Source organism: Canis lupus, chromosome 29 (assembly GCF_003254725.2).
Source record: "Canis lupus dingo isolate Sandy chromosome 29, ASM325472v2, whole genome shotgun sequence".
NCBI lineage: Eukaryota > Metazoa > Chordata > Mammalia > Carnivora > Canidae > Canis > Canis lupus.
In genome coordinates this window covers 26,435,273-26,457,216 of record NC_064271.1, presented here as the reverse complement: position 1 = coordinate 26,457,216, position 21,944 = coordinate 26,435,273, and the positions used below count along the sequence as shown (strand labels likewise).

The 21,944-nt window shown below is 35.3% G+C and overlaps 1 protein-coding gene and 1 long non-coding RNA gene across 3 annotated transcripts in view; one reads left to right on the top strand and one right to left on the bottom strand.

Annotated features, from left to right (window-relative positions):
- The window catches only part of PKIA (cAMP-dependent protein kinase inhibitor alpha), a 109,002-nt gene that overhangs the window by 19,211 nt on the left and 67,847 nt on the right, over positions 1-21,944 (bottom strand). Inside the window, exon 2 of one of the 2 annotated variants that reach the window (XM_049103975.1) lies at positions 12,462-12,582. The exons of the other annotated variant lie outside the window; for it this stretch is intronic. The gene's annotated coding sequence lies outside the window, so the exon portion shown is untranslated. The remainder of the gene's footprint in view (positions 1-12,461; positions 12,583-21,944) is intronic. 2 annotated transcript variants of the gene reach the window in all.
- LOC125754014 (uncharacterized) overlaps positions 1-21,944 on the top strand; it is a 109,239-nt gene that overhangs the window by 65,797 nt on the left and 21,498 nt on the right. The window lies entirely within an intron of this gene.

Sequence of the window (21,944 nt, the reverse complement as noted above, 5' to 3'; positions counted from 1 at the left end):
TTAGAGTGTTGTTTTTAATTAAATATATATGATTAAATAGCAAATTAATGCATGGAATGATCTGTCCTTCTCTTGTTTGAGCATTTTACATTACTTATTTAATATTTCAAGGGGTTTATAAATCATTTATCTGCTAATCTTTGCAACATCCCTGCTGAGACCGTCAATTAGCTGAAGAAGTACTGCTGGTTGGCAAGTGACAAGTAATATTACTTGCACTTTACAGATGAAGAAACTAAAGCAGAAAGAGGTTAATCGACTTGACCGTGTCTTACACAGTCTGTGGTAGTACTGATGTTAGAATGGGAGCCTGAGGTTTTTCACATCAAAATTGCAAAAGCATTAAAAGTCTGGGGCTGGTGCTGTTCTTAGTTATATAATACTTTCTAAATCCTCTGTCTTCTCTTCTCCTTTTTTGGGTCTGTAGGATTTTAAGGAGAAAAGATACCTTTAAAATCCATACCTTCTCATTGAACTAAGACTATTTTTCCCTATATCAAATAAATATTTAGCTTTTGAAAGGATGCTAGGACACTGACACATTTATTTTCAAAATAACTCATTAACTTTTCCATCTTTAAAATAACAATGAAAGGTCAAATCAAGCTCAGTAATATTGTCTGGTCTGCTCCAAGTTATAACAATGACCATAAAAATAATGAAACCATTATTGTTTGCTAGTGTTTTATCAAAAATAACAAAATATTGACTATATTCCAGATTCCACACCAAATTATATAGTTTGTGAGAATTATATAATTTAAATTTCCCAACAGTTCTATCAAATATGTATTCTCATTATCTCACTTTTAAAGATGAAACAACAAGGATTTGGAAACATTAAGTCATGAAACTGGTAGGTGATTTAATCACTTATAAAAGTAGCTGACTGGGCAGCCCTGATGGCCCAGCAGTTTGGCGCCACCTTCAGCCCGGGATATGATCTTGGAGACCCGGGGATCAAGTCCCACATCGGGCTCCCTGCATGGAGCCTGCTTCTCCCTCTGCCTGTGTCTCTGCCTATCTCTCTGTGTTTCTGACATGAATAAATAAATAAAATCTTTAAAAATAAATAAATAAAAGTAGCTGATTGTCAGCAATATTTCTTTTAAAGTATGGAAGCAGTTCATATACTGTTTTAAGACATAGGATGATAGTTTATTGACATCCCTACAGTACCTGGTTTTTTAATATTATCATCTGAGATGGAAAATAATTGACATCACCATTTCTTCCTTGATTTCTAGATTTGTTTTAGAAACATTTTGCATTCCAACTCCCATAGATCTGGTCTACTCATCCAGGTGATGGTCCTCATCTTTAGACGTCTCAGGGCTGTTCAGCCTTGTGATAGTAAAAGCACACTCACCAGGAACTAGGAGTTTGAAAAGGACTTACTAAATTGATATCTAAAACAAAAATGATTTCAAAATATGAAAAAAAAAATCTCCAAAACTGAGATATAAACTTGGTTAAATAATTTTTCCAATACCAATATTTGTACAATTCATCAACTGCTATGTTGTTCAATCTCAGAGAGTTCTGTTGGGCCTAGAGAGTGAAAGAGCAAGCATACAGTGGAGAGAGCTGTCTGGTATAGGAGGGCTGGGACTTTGTGACTAATTGAGTGGGGAGCATGAAGGTAGAGTGCCCTTCAGTGAGAATTCTGGGATTGCTTCTAGATCTCTAACTTGGATGGATGATAAGATGGCATTTTTTGGTGAATGCTAAAGGAAAGGCAAGGCAGCAGCAGCATAAGTCTAAAACGGCACTTTAACATTTCACAATGTCACATTTAAAGTAAATCTGGCATTCTTTTCTGAATGAATGAAAATGCATTCACTGAAAACACACATTCACACACATGCTAATATCTGCTCTTCTGCAATCAAGTATTTTTTGCATAATGTCTAAATATCTATCCCAATTGAAATAGTGCTTATGCAACTCCAATATGCCTCTTTTCAGCCCAAAAGAAAAACAGTTGCTATGATTATGTTTTCATGTATTTTAATATATGTATCATCATTGCCAATTATCTGCTTTGCAGTTATGAGTTTTCTATATAGTATTTAATATCTTCCTTTATTGAAAATCTCATTGTTCAGGGGCACCTGAGTGGCTCAGTCAATTAAGCATCTGCCTTCTGCTCAGGTAGTGATCCTGGGGTCCTGGGACTGGGGCTCTCTGTTCAGCAGGGAGTCTGCTCTCCTTCCCTCATGTTCTCTCTCTCAAATAAATAAAATCTTTTTAAAAAATGAAAAAAGGGGAAAATATCATTCAGTATTATAATGTTTTTCATGTTTATTATATGTCTGAATGTTAGAATTACTGATTAATCTCTCTATTAATGGAATGATTTTCAGGACAATGTTTAATACTCTTTTTCTCTACCATCATTATATTTTAAGATTTTCCATACATCACTTTATATGGGATTTTCAGATTTTTTAGACTTTTTGAAGTCAGTAGGATAGGCGCCAGAGAGAAAAAGGAATGCTGATAGCAACACAAATTAAAGAAATATCTTAACAAATTAAAAATGCATTAACTAGCTACTGAAAAAATATATAAATATTTACATAATATATAGTAGCTATATAAATAATAGTTTTAAAATGAGATAATAGGGATCCCTGGGTGGCGCAGTGGTTTGGCGCCTGCCTTTGGCCCAGGGCACGATCCTGGAGACCCGGGATCGAATCCCACATCGGGCTCCCGGTGCATGGAGCCTGCTTCTCCCTCTGCCTGTGTCTCTGCCTCTCTCTCTCTCTCTCTCTGTGACTATCATAAATAAATAAAAATTAAAAAAAAAAAACTTAAAAAAAAAAATAAAATAAAATGAGATAATACAAAGCAAGCTATGTTAAAATATGAATTTTAAAATGTGGTAAAATCACTATTATAAGAAGCTTTTTATAAGGTGAGAAGACAAATAATAAGTGCTTTTTTGTCTAGGAGACAAATTGTTATTCTGAAAAACCTCATGACATTTCTTAGCTTATCAAAATCACTTTGCGGGATCCCTGGATGGCTCAGGGGTTTTGGCGCCTGCCTTTGGCCCAGGGTGTGATCCTGGAGTCCCGGGATCCAGTCCCACATCGGGCTCCCTGCGTGGAGCCTGCTTCTCCCTCTGCCTATGTCTTTCTCTGTGTCTCTCATGAATAAATAAATAAAATTTTAAAAAACAAAAACCAAAACCCAAAATCACTTTGCTATCAATATTAAGCATCTCTGTTATCAACTCTATTATCAGTATTGGAAATTGTTATGACTCAATCTCATTAGAAGGAACATTTAAGAAACACTTAAAGCGATAAACATTGATTTTAATAAATAGAAAACCACTTATATGATGAAATATAATAAACTGAGAAATTAAAAGATCTCAAAATAGAGAGATTCCATTGACCAAAGTATAAACTACTAAAGGATGGAGGTTTCTATTTTTCTTATTTGTCCTTCAAATTTCAGAAACGGGTTATAAGTATGGTGTAGGGTACAAAGTAAATATTTTTAAAACATTTTTTGAGTTCATTACCTTTGTGGTACAAATTAGGATTTGTACTGACATAACTAGAAGATTTTTATTTCGGCACTCTGAATTGTTAATGTCTTTATCTAATTTCCATAATGTCTGTGTCCACCAAACTTATTTGACCACATGCATCTCCTAAATTCTAGGCTTTCATTTTTGCATATCACTTCATTAATTCACACCAACCTTTGATATTTTTATAGCATAGCTTAAGAGTATAAAAACACATAGAAGCATTTGCCAAAGAACTCTAAATAAAACAGGTCTCAGAAGACAACTACCATATGATTTCACTCATGTGGAATCTGAAAAACAAAGTGAATTAACAAGCAAACATAAGGTAGAATCAGACCTATAAATACAAAGAACAAACTGATAGTTATAGGGGTGGGTGGGCAAAATGGGTGAAGGGGAGTAGGAGATACAGGCTTCCACTTATAGAATGAATAAGTCACAGGAATAAATGGCACAGCACAGGGAATGTAGTCAACAATTTTGTAATAGTGTTATATGGTGACAGATGGTAGCTATACTTGTGGTGAGCACAGCATAATGTGTAGAGATAATGAATCACTATGTTGTACACCTGAAACTAATGTAACATTGTATATTAACTGTACTCAAAAAAAAAAAAAAACAGATCTCATATATGAAATTAGAGGCCTGCTTGGTTATACTTCTATCTAAAGGCCTTATCTAAAGCAAGACCTATCAATCCTGCTGCACATATAAATCACCTAGGATGGCTTTTAAACCTACTAATGACTGACCCTACTATCATATTTGATTTTCATCTAAATGACAATAATAGTTTTTTTATTTGATTTTGTTTATTCATGAGAGACACACAGAGAGAGAGGCAGAGACATTGGCAGAGGGAGAAGCAGGCTCCATGCAGGGAGCCCGATGTAGGACTCGATCCTGGGACTCCGGGATCACGCACTCAGCTGAAGGCAGACACTCAACCGCTGAGCCACCCAGGCGTCCCAATAATTTTTTGATTGAGAACTTTATTTCATTGTCTGCAAAGGCAGCACAGTATTTGATAGGAAATGTGTTTCTATGTGTGTTTGTGCACACACACGCAATCTCTAGTGCTTTTAAAATTATGAGACAGGGTTAACAATAATAGCTGAATTCCATTTATCAGCTTGGTAAAGTGCAAAGAAACAGGGAAAATAATTCAAAGATTTTTTTTTTTAAAGTCTTGAAGAAATCTTTAGGAAATTAATACAAAATGGTGGAACATAAAAAAATCTTGTTTCATTTACTCCCTAATCTGTAGCACTGCAAACAACAGAGGTTAACCTGGAATTTAAATTAAGTTATGCTATATTGTATTAAGTATAACCAATAGCCAAAAATTAACTTGCCGTTAATTTTTTCCAAACAGATCACATTTTTGTCCTTCCTTCTCTCCCCATCTACCTTTAAGTTATGTCAACTCTACATTTCACCATGTTACTCCTAATACATCTCCTCTACTAGAATGTGTTTCTGTATTTACTGCTATTTAATAGTTCAACAGTAAAAAATCATAAATGTAGGCAGAGGCATTTTAAGAAGGAAAGAAAATGTCCTTACACATTTTAAACTAGAAATAGCAGTTCAAAATGAATTATAAAATACCAAAAATTTTAAAATGTAGTTATAACTAAATTTTGCAGTTAGTTATCACCCCTATTAAAGAAGCAAGAAAGGCAAGGCATAGAAGGAATGCGTTGTTGAGGGCAATGAAAATAAGCAGGTACTGAAAGCTACTATTTTACATGTCATCCATGTTCAATGGATTTAGAAGGCAGAGGTTTGAGTGCCATTATTATTACTTGCTTACCATTTGATGCTGGGCAAACTTTTGAATTTCTTGGGATTCTGTTTTTTTGGGGGGTGGGATTCAGTTTTAATGACTTCAAAATATGGGTTCCCAAACTAAGAAAATACTTAAAAGCTTTTCTAAGCCTAAAAGTCACTGACCTAGTGTCCACGTGCCCTTTACAAAGCTAAGTTTTCACAAAAGATAGCATATTTCTAAAAGCTTTTGGAGATAGAAAAAGCTATATTTAGATAGTGTGTTCAGTGTCCATGGGTGTTCTCAAGTCTTACTACTATTTTTAGCCAGGTGTAGGCCAGTAGGACAACACATTTACTTTAACTCCTAACTGTCCAGGTTTCTTTGAGTTAAAGATAAGTTTTCCATTATTCCAAATGTTGACTTAGGAAATTGTTGAAAAGAAGAATTGTTTTAATTTATTTATTAAATTGCCCCACTGTTACATGACCTGACTGGAAACATGATTTATAAGGTTGTATTTTGGTTTGGACATGTAGTCTTTATCCTGTTGTTTCTTTCTTTCTTTTCTTTTCTTTTTTTTTTTTTAAAGATTCATTTATTCATGAGAGAACAGAGAGAAAGAGGCAGAGACACAGGTAGAGGGAGAGCCTGATGTAGAACTTGATCCCAGATCCCGGGATCAGGCCCTGAGCTGAAGGCAGGTGCTCAACCGCTGAGCCACCCAGGCGTCCCACATCCTGTTGTTTCATTATAGACTTCTTATAGGCTAAATACGTGCAACTGTTTTGTATTCCTGAGTGTGAGTGTTTCTTAGCTTTTTGTTTTGTTGTTCTGTTTATAAATTTCAGGCTGATTTTCCCCAATTTGAATGCAAGTAGGAATTTATAAATTTCTTAAGAACATATTTTCATTCTTACGAATCTTGATTTTATTCTAATACACAGGAGACTTTATCAGATTCACAGACATTTGATAAAGAACAAAAGAAAAAAAATATCATTAGGGAAAAACCCAAAACCTCAAATGTAAAGTGATATAACTGATAAGAAGTTTACGGTGTTAGTAAGAGAAATTAGCACAAATAGACCTACCATTGTAGACTTTTAACTACACTAGTCTCCAGGAGGAGGAGGATTACCTGAATTCACCAGTTCTAATTTTTGTTACATATGGTTAAAACACATTTTGCACACATGTACCAGGAAACATTAAAATAAATGTTCATGTAAGTGCTGTTCATAATATGTCCAAAACAACCCAAATACCACCAACAGAGTAAACAATAAGCATATTTTCTTCTATTTACAATGCAATATTATACAGTAGTAAAATTAATGAGCACTAACACAACATGGCTGAACCTTAGAAACATAATGGTGAGTGAAAAAAAGCAAGCAGAGGAGACTACATAAAATATGAAATTATAAAAGTCAATGATAAGCAAAATCACATATATAGTTAAAAAACATACATAAAAATTAAATGAATGCTGAACATAAAAACAAGAACAGTTATTTCTTTGGTGAAAGCAGGAAAGTGGGATGAGGGTGAGGCACAATGATTCAGCAGTTTGGATTCTAGTTCTTAGTTTTAGTGGTGTGTGTGTAGTTTATTTTGTTATTATATCTCATAACAATATACTTGAATATGTTCTTTTGTATGTATTAGGTATTATATAATAGTATTTTTAAAATTAGAATCTCCTATATACCAAAGATAACCTCTAGTCATTAATTATAGAGAAGGAAGTCTACTTTGACCCACATATGTATTTATTCATTAAGGTTGTAAAGTTGAAATCTTTCAGGGACTCCTGGGTGGCTCAGTGGTTAAGTGTCTGCCTTTGGCTCAGGTTGTGATCTCCGGGGCCCAGGATTGAGTCCCACATCAAGTTCCCCACAGGGAGCCTGCTTCTCCCTTTGCATATGTCTTTGTTTCTGCCTCTGTTTCTGCCTCTCTCTCTCTCTCTGTGTGTCTCTCATGAATAATAAATCTTTAAAAAAAAAAGTTGAAATCTTTCAACTATAAAAGTTTTCCCTATTCATATGAGGACTTTATTTTCCATACGGAGACCTCCTACTTTGGGACAATTTAAGTGATACTAGTCCTGTGGCTGCCTAGGAATTTTAAAAACAACTGATGAATAAAAGTGGACCATTTCCTCACACTATACACAAAAATAGACTCAAAATGGATGAAAGACCTAAATGTGAGACAAGAATCCATTAAAATCATAGAGGAAAACGCAGGCAGCAACCTCTTTGACCTCAGTCGCAGCAACTTCTTACTAGACACGTCTCCAAAGGCAAGAGAAACAAAGGCAAAAATGAACTATTGGGACTTCATCAAGATGAAAAGCTTTTGCACAGCAAAGGAAATAGTCAACAAAACAAAGAGACAACCAACAGATTGGGAGAAGGTATCTGCAAATGTCTTATCAGATAAAAGGCTAGTATCCAAAATCTATAAAGAACTTATCAAGCTCAACACCCAAAGAACAAATAATCAAATCAAGAAATGGGAAGACATACAAAGGACCAACAGACACATGAAAAAATGCCCCACATTGCTCGGCATCAGCTAAATACAAATCAAAACCACAATGAGTTATCACCTCACACCAGTCAGAATGGTTAAAATTCACAAGGCGGTAAACTACAGATGTTGGTGAGGATGTGGAGAAATGGGAACCCTCTTACATTATTGATGGGAAGCTGGTGCAGCCTTCTGGAAAACAGTATGGAGGTTCTTCAAAAAGTGGAAAATAGAGCTACCCTGTGTTCTAACAATTGCAGTACTAGGTATTTACCCCAAAAATAAACATGTAGTGATCCAAAGGAGCACCTGCACCCCAGTGCTCATAGCAGCAATGTCCACATTAGCCAAACTATGGAAAGAGCTTAGATGTCCATCAACAGATGAATGAATAAAAAAAGATGTGTTTTACATATATATATATATATATATGTGTGTGTGTGTGTGTGTGTGTGTATATATATAATGAAATATTATATATATATAAAATGGAATATTACTCAGCCATAAAATATCTTTTGCCATTTGCAACAACGTGGATGGAACTAGAGAATATAATGCTAAGTGAAATAAGTCAATCAGAGAAAGACAATTACCATACGATCTTACTAATATGTGGAATTTAAGAAACAAAATAGAGAATCATAGGGAAAAAGAGGAAAAAATAAAACAAAACGAAATCAGAGAGGGAGACAAACTATAAGAGACTCTTAATCATAGGAAACAAACTGAGGGTTGCTGGAGGGGAGGAAGATGGGGTGATGAGGTAACTGGGTGATGGACATCAAGGAGGGCATGTGATATAATGAACACTGGGTATTATATAAGACTGACAAATCACTGACCTCTACCTCAGAAACCAACAATATGTCATATGTTAATTATTTAAATTTTTTTTAAAGATTTTATTTATTTATTCACAAGAGACACAGAGAGAGAGAGGCAGAGACACAGGTAGCAGGAGAAGCAGGCTCCATGCAGGAGCTGATGTGAGACTTGATCCCAGGACTCCAGGATCACACCCTGGGCCAAAGGCAGGCTCTGAACCACTGAGCCACTCAGGGTGGCCCTAATTATTTAAATTTAAATAAAGTCTTAAAAACCTTGATAACTACAATCTCCTGCCCCAAGAGAATATAATTAAAGAATGGAGAGGGATAAGTAATCTCATACATTATTGATAAATACATATAAAGACAAAAATGTTACAAAGTTATTTCCCCATCTAGCAACTTAGTTTTTATTAATAAGTACATCAGAATACCACTGATTAATAAAAGACTAAAATAATCATAATGAGTGGATTTCCTCTTTTTGCAATGAATTCCAGGATACTCTTTTAGAATTTTACTTCGTCATATCTGAGAGAGACAGCGACAGAGACTGTGTGCATATGTGTGTGTGTGTGTCCGTGTGTGTGCGTGTGTGTTTGGTTTTGTGGAAGTTGCATTATGCTAAAATTTACATTTCTTTAATTAAATGGTTTTTGTTTTCCCTTAGGAATGCAAAAAAGATAGCAACAGCAGGTTACAGAGAAATAGCTGATGCAGTACTATGGCTATACCTGTGGAAAAAGTATAAATAACTTTAGAAGTGAATGATTCTGAAATTGCCCTTACCTTGTCATTATAAAAATGCTCCAGAAATTATGTGTTGTAAATAATATGGCCCAGAAGTTTATTAGGGGATTTTCTATCCATATATGAGTCATTTAATAGTATGTCTAATGTAGGTACTATGCCTAAATGTAATGGGATGACATGTAAATGATTAAAACTAGATAAATTTTCTACAAAGCTGTAATAATCAAAACAGTATGGTACTGGCACATAGATCAGTGGAACAGAATAGAAAGCCCAGAAATAAATCCACACTTATTTGGTTAATTAATCTTTGACAAAGAAGGCAAGAATATGCAATGGAAAAAGATAGTCTCTTCAATAAATGGTGCTGGGAAACAGGACAGCTATATGTAAAAGAATGAAACTGGACCTCTTTCTTATGCCATATACAAAACCGAACTCAGATTAAATTTGAGTTGGATTAGATTGGATTAGAGACCTAAATGTGAGACCTGAAACCATAAGAATTCTAGAAGAGAACACAGGCAGTAATTTCTCTGATAGCTGCAGCAACACTTTTCTAGATGTCTTCTAAGGCAAGGGAACAAAAGCAAAAATAAACTATTGGAACTACATCACAATAAAAAGCTTTTGCATAGCAAAGGAAACCATCACCAGGGACGCCTGGGTGGCTGCCCGGTTAAGCACGTAGGCCTTTGGCTCAAGGCGTGATCCTGGAGTCTGGGGATCCAGTCCCACATCAGGCTCCCTGCATGGAGCCTGCTTTCCCTTTGCCTATGTCTCTGCCTCTCTCTTTCTGTGTCTCTCATGAATAAGTAAATAAAATCTTAAAAAAAAAAAAAAGGAAACCATTACCAAAACAAATAGGCCACCTACTGAATGGGAGAAGATATTTGCAAATGATATACCTGATAAGGGGTTAATATCCAAAATATATAAAGAACTTATATAACTCAATACCCCCCCCCCAAAAAAAAAACCTCCCAAAAAAGGAAAAAAAAAAAAAAAAAACACCAACAATCCAATAAAAAAATGGGCAGATAACTAAATAGACATTTTCCAAAGGCATACAGATGGCTAACAGACGCATGAAAAGATGTTCAACATCATAATTATCAAGGAAATGTAAATCAAACCACAATGAGCTATCACCATACACCTGTCAGAATAGCTAAAATCAAAGACACTAAATAAAAAGTGTTGGTGAAGATGTGGAGAAAAAGAAACCCTTCTGCACTGTTGGTGGGAATATAAATTGGTACAGCCCCTGTGAAAAACAGTATGGAGATTTCCCAAAAAATGAAAAATAGAAATACCATATGATTCAATAATTCTACTGGGTACTTACCTAAAGAAAACAGAAACACTAATTTGAAAAGCTATGTACCCTATGTTTCTTGCATCATTATTTACAATAACCAGTTATGGAAGCAACCTAAGTATCCCATCAGTATCCCATGAATGAATAAGAAAGATGTGGCACACACGTATACATACATATACACACAGGAATATTACACAATTATCAAAAAGGATGAGATCATGCCATTTGAGACAAAATGCATGGACCTAGAGGGTAGTATGTTAAGTGAAACAAATCAGACTAAGACAAATATCATATGATTTTACTCAAATGTGGAATCTAAAAAAACCAAATGAATAAACAAGCAAACAAAAAGGAGAATCAGACCTATAAATACAGAGAACGAATGATGATGGCCAATGCAAAAGGTGGTAAGGGGACTGACAAAATGGGTGAAAGGGAGTGAGAGATATAGACTTCCAGTTAGAGAATGATCAAGTCACAAGAATCAAAAGCCTAGCATAGGGAATATAGTCAATGATATTGTAATAGTGTTGTATGGTGACAGATGGGAGCTACACTTGTAGTGAACATGGGGTAACATATACAGATGTTGAATCACTATGTTGTACACATGAAACTAATGTAATATTGTGTGTCAACTATACTTGAAAAAAATTTTAACTAGATAAATTCTTCGGCCTTATTAGTAGTGTGAGATCTATGTAGGCTTTCATTTCATGGGTATTTTTGCCATAGGCCCTCACAAATATGGGGTCTGTGTTGGTCTTATAATTATTCCTAGAATCATGAGGACTGATCCATTCTTTCCACAAATTTTATTGCTTACATTTCATGTGTCAGGTACAGTGCTGGGTCCTGAGAATATAAAAGTCAATACGCAAGGAAATACAAGGATAAACATTTTCTAACATGTTAAGTTTTTTTCATTCATTCATCCATAAGTCATTCCCCACGGTCTTATATTGAGTAGCGAGTAGGATCAAGTGGTGGGCTAAATACTGAATATATAACTGTGAGTGAAATGGAGAGGCCCTTGATTTTTGGATGTCACTACTGTCTTTTGTCTTGCCATATAATGAGTCATCTTTATTATTCCTTTGCCTTACGTTTTTAGCTCAAATTTTGCTAATGAAAAATAAAATCATTAGTTGTATTTTGACATGCATAGGTAAATGAGGTCCTCTTTCCTATGCCCCATTTTCCTCCTTTTTAACTCCCTATGTGCACTACTTTTTGGCAAGACCAAAAATAGATGTGCCCCAACAAGAACCAAGCTGATTTCTTCACAACATTGACTAGAGCTGTTCCCCACTTAAAAGACTACTTGATGTCATCATGGCCATTAATTTGAATAGGAAAATAGAAGATCATGAAGACAATCTAGTCAATGATTTGTCCTAGGAGAAAGTAACAAAGAGATTAATCTGCTGTTCCACATGCCTAACCTCTTAGGATTAAACTAGTCACCAAGATCACTACATGTACTAGGCAACAAGGAGCTAAAAATGGAAAAAAGCATCATACTGTTATTGCATTCATTTTCCTCCAAGGTACTCTCTGATAAACACTACAACTGCCAAGGGAATTGCAAACAGCTTCCTTGTAGGTTATACATCTATCTTTTTCCAAGTAATTATATCCAACCCTCAGAACAGGTGGTTGAATATGTGAGATAAATGTTCCTACCTGATTGGAAACCTTCTTGTCCTTAATTCATTGGCTATACTTGATTTTTTTGTTCTTGGATCACACCTTCTACCAGAAATTGCTCCTTTGGAGAAACCAGGCCTTCCAGAAACTCAAGAAACTGAAATGGAGATGGCAAGAGAAAGGAACATTATTGGTATTTATAAATCTCAATTTTAAAATTTTAAGTAAATGTCCAAACCTAGGTCTTCTAAACAATATAATAACTTAAGGGAAATCCACAGTTTATAAGTTTGAATACTCACAAGTGAACATTTTTTTTTTAAGATTTTATTTATTTATTCATGAGAGGGAGAGAGAGAGAGAGGCAGAGGGAGGGGCAGAGACATAGGCAAGGGAGAAGCAGGCTCCCTGTAGGGACCCTGATGTGGAACTTGATCTCGGACTTCAGGATCACACCCTGAGCTGAAAGCAGATGCTCAAATGCTGAACCACCCAGGTGTCCCTCACAAGTGAACATATTATGATAAGAGTACAGGTTGCATTTTGGGCCTTCAAGCCAAGCAAGAAAAGAAAAAAAAGCCATTATCCTTTGTTCATTATAACACAAAAAGCAAAAAAGGCAAGTTTTCTGTCTTTTTCTTCAAAATTTGCTTCCTTCAGTCTTCATCCACATCTTTAGTAAATTATTAATTTGACTAAACTTATTCATAAAATAAACATAGAAACTTAACAAATATATTTCATAGAGACCTTTAATGTGTATTACCCATTGCACATGCGCACCATGAGCTTGTCTTTTTAAGCACTGTTGCACACAAAAGTGTCTTTGTCTTGGGGAAACACACACACACACACACACACACACACGTGTCTCTTTGTGATGGGGTGGTGGCGAGAGAATACATCTGTTGACTGCTAGTCAGTGATTTAGAAAAATAAATACAAAGGTAAAAGGAAAGGTTGCAAGTAAAGAAATAAAGTCCTGACGCTGTGCTTCAGAAATAATAATAGCAGTTTTCTGAGTAGCTGAGGAAGCAGTCTCCTCAAATTATAGTCACACCTGTTATAGACCATCTGCCATATATTCCAGCATCATTAATGGAAAACAAATGGCACTATATTACCTTCTCTTTATCCATTGGCCATTTTCATACAAATTATTTTTCTCTTCAAAGTTGTGCCTTTTCCTATATGGTTTACATTAGGATCTGGGAAGAGTGACATAATGTGCCATGCCTTGGTACTTTTACAGTGATGTGTCTGCAGGAGTTGGATTATTAGGAAGCTATAAATTGTTGAAATCGTCTTAGGTTGAGTTCCCTTAGAAGCAGAACCTAAGAGAATTTGAATGCAAACTGTTTATCTGGGAGGTAGTCCCAGGAAACTCAGAAGTGGAGTGGAAATTGAGAACAGAGGCATGGAAGGAGGCCAATAGTGGTGCATTACTGAACAGATTACTCTGGGGGAACTACTGTGGGAGTTCATGGGAATTCTGTGAGTCTGTAGAGCATGACTCAGAGTTATCTCAATAATGGGTGAGAAACTTGAAGTACTTATCTTCCGACCCCCCTCTGTCATGGTTGAAAGCTACACCCAGATCCATTAACTCTTCAACACTTCTATGTGTACTGTGTACAGTATAGGCTGATATGTAACATGAATGAGTGAATTTTTAAAGCAAAGGAAAGAGAAAATCATGGTAGCATGAAAATGAATAGCTAAGGATTAGACCAGAAAGGAGTTCCACATACAATCAGTATAAAGAGTGCTCACCAGAGTATAAGAAAAGAAGACATTGGGGAGAGTGTTAGAAGCCAGATCATGAAAGGTCCATGTGTGTATAGTAAATGCTATGGTCTGAATGTTTGTGTCCTCCCAAAATTCATGTTAAAACCCTAATTCTCAGATGTACTGGTATTCATAGGTAGGACCTTTGGGAGGTGGTTAGGTCATGAGGGTGGAGCCCTCTTGAATGGGATTTGTGATTTTGTAAAAGAGACCCCACAGGGCTCCCTAGCACCTTCTGCTACTTGAGGATACAACGACAAATCTGTGACCCAGCATGCTGGCACCCTAATTGAATTTTCAGCCTCAGAACTGTGGGAAAAAATATATTTTTGTTCATGAGCTACCCAGTCAGCATTTTGTGATAGCAGTGCAAACGGACTAAGATGGTTCAGAATGTGAGATTTTTATCCTAAGGAAGATGGGAATCCATTGAAGGATTTTCTTAAAGATACTATTTTTTTTTTTTTAAAGATACTATTTTTAAGTAATCTCTACACTCAACATGGGGCTCAAACTCACAACTCTGAGATCTAGTTGCTTTACTGAGTCCCCTACTCCCCTGCCCCATTGAAGGATTTTAACTGGAAAGTTAAAGTTAGAGAAAAATTTATTTGCATAACAAGATCAGGTGTTTTTATAAGAAAAAATTGCTTGTTTGTTTCAGTTTTAGAAAATCACTCTGGAGACACTGTGGCTGGAATGCTGGGGAAGTGTGATGACAATTCCGGATATAGAAAGATTAATTAGTAGTCCAATAATATAATCAAACAAAAAAGTAAACATAAAATTTGTGACTGACAGTTCTTTCAGTACTTGAAAAATGTTATGCCAATGTTCTGGCTCCAAGTTTCAGATTATAAACATGTTGCCATTGGAACTGGTGTTTCTCTGTAAGTAATATATTCTCTCTCCTTGTTTACTTTCAAGATTTTTTTTATCTTTATTACTTATAAGTTTAATTATGATATGTCTCAGCAAGGAAATCTTCGTGTTTATCCTGTTTGCGATTTCTCAGCTTCTTAAATCTGCAAGTTTATGTCTTTTAAAAATTTGGGTACTTTTTGAAAAAAATCATTTATTCATGAGAGACAGAGAAAGCCAGAGACATAGGCAGAGGGAGAAATAAGCTCCCTGCGGGGAGCCCAGTATGGGACTTGATCCTAGGACCCCTGGATCATGATCTGAGCCAAACGCAGATGCTCATCAGTTCTATAATTTTCACTTGTTTTTTTTAATTTCTAGTTCTCTGCTTACATTTTCTATTTTTCCCCCATTTATTTCAAGGAATACATAATGGCTTATTGAAGCATTTACATGATAGCCTATAATCTTTGTTAGATAATTCCAATATCTGACTTATCTTGATGTTGATGCATGTTGTTGGTCTTTTTCATTCATTTTGTGATTTCCTTGTTCTTGAGATCATAAGTAATTTTTAATTATATGTGAATATTTTAAGTATTATAGGACTCTGAATCTTATTTAATCTTCTTATTATTATTATTTTAAGCAGGAAGACCCCTCTATTGAGGTGTGACATGAGGCCTGGAGATGGAAATAGGTATATACAGCTTTCCATTGGGCCCTGTTGACAATATCCCAGCAAAAATGGACACTGACTCACATTGTTTCACTGTAGACAGGTGGCATAGAAATTCAGTTCTCCTTTTGCCCTGCTGATACTTGCCCCCAAAAGTGGGACCATTCATATCACCTTGTGAATGGGACTGGAGGTTCAGCAGGTTCCCTGACATTAGGAGAGGTGGAAGTAAAGTGTTAACTGTCCTTCTTCACACCATCTCATTTCATTTCATTGATGCTGGTTGTGGGTAGAGACTTAGTGCTCCACTGACACCAGAGTGGGAAGATGAAAACTGCCAACTAGCCCCGCCAACTAGCCTTTCTTCTACCTCAATTCTATCTTACTGCTTCAGGATAGATATAGGCATTCAGCACCCTACTGGGTCTCACTGACACCAGGTGTCAGGGGAAAGTGGAGTGCCTACTAGTTCCAATTTGCAACATTCTGTTATATTGATTTCAAGTGGAAGTGGAGGCTAAGCTCCCAAATTGGACTCTAAGACTGTGTGAAGGCAGTTCAGTGTTAACTAGTCCTGTCTTAAATCTCTTTGCTGATAGGTAGGTGTGGAGGCCAGCCCACTGATGGACCACACTGAAATAACCCTAGTAGGAGAGTCAGAGTGCTGCTTGCTTTTTGGAGGGTAGGAGTGTGGAAGATCAGTTCTTCACTTGGTCCCACTGAAACCAAGGGGCATAGGTGGTGGTTGCAATTTTTCCATTGCATTTTGGCTTGAGCACAATAGGTATTGCCAAAATGGTTTTCTGTTGTTAGCAATCCTTTTCCTCATACTTTGGCTGGAGAGACAAAGTTTTTCTGGAAGCTTTTTCTGTCTCTTTCTATTGGTGGTTATGGATTGGAGGCTCCTGCAATGTACTCTGCAGAATATATGGGAAGCAGTAGTAAATAGAAGTCACCATGTCATTCCTCAAGTCCCAAGGTCCCTAGTAAGTCCATCTCTGGTTGCATCTTTCAGTATCTTCCTATTCTTGTTTGTCATGTTATATTCAGAGTTTTAGTTTTCAGTGTGAGGACCTGGGAGAAATGGACTACTCCATCTTGTTGGAAGCAGATGTCTGGCAGTCTATTGATGTTGGAAGTACTAATTTTCACACTTTGAGGAACGCCTTGGGTGGTTCAGTTGGTTAAGTGTCCAATCTTGATTTTGGTTCAGGTCATGACCTCAGGGTTATGAGACTGAGCCCAGCATTGGGTTACACACTCAACAGGGAGTCTGCTAGAGATTCTCTCCCTCTCTCTCTACCCTTCCTCCCCACTCTCTCTCTAAAAATAAATAAATCTTTTTTAAAAAGTATTGATTTTTACATTTTTAAAACTCAAGTGTTTTGTTGGATTGGAAATTTAAAAATAAGCAAGGAATGAGGCAAGAAGGATATTACATGGTTATAGATCAGAGTAGGAAACTTCAGTATACATTCATGATTAGCTTAATATTGACACACATGGTTAGTATAAACACATATGTCTCTTTGCTTAGTCAGCTAAAAAGACTAGAAGCAAAGACACTCCAGCAGCAATGCACATACCACCCACCCAGACCTTTGTGTCTAGTACCATTCTACAATAAAAGGATCTAGGAAAAATGACTGATTCTAGGGCTGGGACAGTAAATATATAAGATGAGCCTGGACCATCTTTCAGAAAAAAGGAAATACTAAAAAATACAGACCTATATGGATCAGGACATATCAGAGTAGCAGAAGAGCCAACTGAAAGAGTTCAGATTGGTCATAACTAGAACAACTTAAGCAACAAAGTGAATAAAGTAGTATTATTATAACCTAAAGTATAAAATAAAAATCCATGAGTTCTTATTGATAAAAATAAATAATTGAATACATGATTAAATGGGGAAGAACAGTCAAATCTCCAATGCAGAATTCCAAATAGCTTATATAGATACTCTACCTTAAGCATAACTCTCCATTCCTTAGCTTTGGGCTAAGCATAATGACTCTCTTCCAAAGTATAAAGTATGAAATTGGAGAAAAGACTAACTTTACAAAAGAGAAACCTGAAAAGTCCTACCTCAGCCAGGCGATCAAGGTTACTTTCAGCAGTCATAAATCATGTTGATAGTATGTACCCTTGATGTGATCTGACAAAATGGCCCTTGTACTCTGCTGTCTTCCCCCGCCCCCAAACACAATCCATTAATGGTATTGTACAAAAACCTGATTTATACTACTCAAAATTGTCAAGGTCATCAAAACCAGGAAAGTCTGAGAAACTAACAAAACCAAGAGGAGCCTAAGGAGATATGGCAACTAAATGTAATTATTATCCTGGATAGAATCCTGGAACAGAAAAAGGACATTACATAAAAACTAAAGAAATATGACTGAAGTATGGACTTTAGTAAATGATAATATATCAATATTTGTTAATTAACTATAACAAATGTAACATTCTAATATAAATCATTAGTAATAGAGGAGAATGGGTATATGAAATATGGATATATTCTATACTATCTTCTCAATTTTTCTATGAAATTAGAACTGTTCTAAAAAATAAAGTCTATGAACATAACTATTTTCTGTTTTATAATTTTGCCTGTATTTCTTAACGAATATGTAACTTTGATTTACTTTCATTGATATTGATGTTAAAGAAAAAAACTTTAGAAAGGATATGTAATTCCAATTCAATAAGCAATGACTCTTGGTACCACTTTTTTGGAAGAAGCACTACATAAATCAAAGCAAACTGTCTTTAAATACTGAATTCTTTTCCATGCTTAATCTTTTACATGACTAATGTGTACTACAGGCATGATCCTACTTCAGAGGACAGAGATTATCATAAACATTGTTTGTAGGCAATGTCTAAAGTATAGTGAAATATTAATGGAAGATACTGAAAAAACTTTGGATAATGTATTTTATGTTTTCAAAATGATGTATTATTATTTCAGTCTATAAAGGCTTCATTGTTAATACATATCCTATCCTACCCACCTTTGCCCATAAAACATAAGAAAATTATACTATCATTTGATTGTATATTCATCAATTTAAATTGAAGTTTGTTGGCACTTGTAATTGCCAGTGATACTGGCATGTGTGTTACTTTTGCAAATCCATTACATGGCAAAATATGACCTACACAGGGGAAATCTTTGACACAGTAGGTATCTAAAAGTCATGACTTATAGCTTTGTAGCTAGATTACCAAACATTTTACTTAGAGGCACGATAGACTGTAGAAAAGACCCATCAGAAATGTTCCATAAATTTAGAGTACATACTGTCATTTAATGTGATTGTAGCTCAGCATTCTATCTCTATCTCATTCTATCTCTAATTCTATCTAATGTGGACTAAGCCCACATTATTTTTATTGCTGCCAAATACAAAAATCATCAGGGGATTTTATCAACCTTTAAAAGTAGTTAAAGTTATTTAAAAAGTTCTCCTTTGCGGTTTTTTTTTTTTTTTTTAAGATTTATTTATTTATTTTAAAGAGAGTTAGAGAAGCTTGGGTAGCTCAATCAGTTATGGGTCTGCCTTTGGCTCAGGTCATGATCCCAGGGTCCTAGGATCCAGCCCCCAGTCGGGGTCTCCACTTAGCAGAGATCCTGCTTCTCCTTCTCCCTCTGCCTCCTCCCTCCCCCCACACTGGTGCTCTCTTTCACTCTCCTTCTCTCTCTCAAATAAATAAATTATTTTTAAAAAGAGAGAGAGAGAGAATGAGCACAAGTAGGGTAGGGGCAGAGGGAAAGGAAGGGAGAGAATCCTCAAGTGAACTCCCTGCTGAGTGCAGATCCCAATTCAGGGCTCCATCTCAGAACCCCAAGATCATGACCTGAGCAAAATCAAGAACTGAGCCACCCTTTGCTCTGCATTTTTCAAAGCAGAGAAGTTCTTTTTAGTCTGACCCTGGACACAAAAGTGAGTCGGCCATTTTTTTCCATGGATCCTTTTCTCATCTGTTCCACAGTCTCATTTGTTCTACCTTCTCAAGAAGTAACAATCATTCATCCATGCACTCATATATTAATTATTTATTAAATGAATCTTTATTTAACATCTACATAAGGCAAAAAAAAAAAAGGAAAAATACTAATCTGTGTTGCATTGAAAAATAATCAACTCGGTTAAAATCTTTGCTGATAACAAGAGCTACTCAATTTACTGGAAATTACATTTCATTATGGAGACTTGGAGATTCAGGGAAAAGCAAGACCTAAATAATAAAATAGTAATAAAAATCAGGCATATATATTGACCCTGTAAAAAAGAATCTGAATCTGTAAAAGAAACTCTAAAATAATTAGGGATGAAAAAAATGATTCGTGATGTTCTGAAGATTGGCAATTATAATTGGAATCTCCATTTTACAGATGAAAATAGAAAGGCTCACAGATTAGGTTACTCACCTAAAACGAAATGGACTGGAAACAGCAGAACTGGAATTATAACTTTAGACTTTATAATGCCAGAGCCTGTGCTCTGAAGTACAATATGTGTATATGTGTGTATGTTGGGGGGGTGGAGAGAAAGAGTTGAATAGGGAACTTCTGAGAAATGACATGAGTACTGCCAAGTATCCATCAGCCAATAATTTAGGAACTTCTAACTATGCAAATAATTGTTAATCACAAGGCTGAACTAAGGATCTCTTACTTTTGAACTAAGAATTAAAAAGCTTCCAGAAGTTGAGTCCAAATTTTACCTTACATAAGATACTTATTACAGAGAGTCAAAGCATAAGTCAGCCTCTAAAGAGCTCTGAAAATACTGGAAATATTCATATCAGTGCAGTTTCATAATGTGGATAATAGAGGATTTAAGAAATTGGAAAATGTACCTGCAGACTCATTTGTTATCACTTCTGTGAATATAAGTGAATAAAAATGAGAAAAGTGGAAATGAATGGCTAGCAATTTTGAGTAGTCTTCTTAATATTCATCTAGGTAAGCACGAAAATGTGGATCTTGAAATGATATTTTTAAAGCACTTATGAGTACATCTGGTCTTTTTATATCAAATAACTTGGAAATGTGAACTGTAAAATAAATCTAGTCTCTGATGATAGAATTGTTGGCTTTATTTAAAGGTATGAAATGTAATATGATGCGATAACCAAAAAGTCTAAAGAAAAGAGCAGAAGACTCCTTCACTACTCCTCTTAAAAAGCAAAATTATAATAAGGACCATGTTAAAAAATATGTTTGAAACAAACAGAAAATCTCCAGTGTTACAGAGCTTTTAAGATTTTTATTTTGGTTTAATTTATAATAAATATTCATATGTTTACATAGTTGTCACAAGGTAGACACAATTTTGAAATCAGCTTTCTTCTTTCTTTCTTCATTAAACATTCTAGTAATGTAATTACTATAACTGTAATTATAACTGTAATTTGGTATGAAGGAGATACAATTAACTAAAACATTCTATTGTTGACTATTAAAGATGTTTTAATGTTTTGTTATTAGAAATGATATAACAATGAACACCTTTATTTATATAATAATTTCCTAAATATAAATTATTTATTAGAGTAAGTTTCCAGAATTAGAATTAATGTATAAAGCCTATAACATTTTTATCTTGCTAGACATTGCCAAATTACTTTTTAAAAGATCAAGTCAAATTATATTGCCAAGAACTTTGCCAATATATCATATAAATTTTTTTATTTTGCTAAAGTAATAAACTGAAACCTCATATTCCATTTCTTTGACTTTTTTTGATAACTACTGAGGTCGAACATCACATATGTATTTAAAATACTAATTGTATTATTTCTTGACTGTCATCTCTAACTTTGTTGTCTCTTCATAATCTATAACCAGGTGGCTGGAGAAAAAAAACACATGGCAGGGCAAATTGGTATCCCAATAAATTAAAGATTACTAATTTCAAATGGGTTTTTCAAGACTGGAAATATGGCTCTGACTTACCAATAAGTTTCTAATTCTTTTATTTATTTATTTATTCATTCATTCATTCATTCATTCATTCATGAGAGACACAGAGAGAGGCAGAGACATAGGCAGAGGGAGAAGCAGGCTCCCCGCAGGAAGCCCAATGCAGGACTTGATCCCAGGATCCCAGGATCACGCCCTGAGACACAGGCAGAAGTTCAACCACTGAGCCACTCAGGCATCCAAATTCTAATTC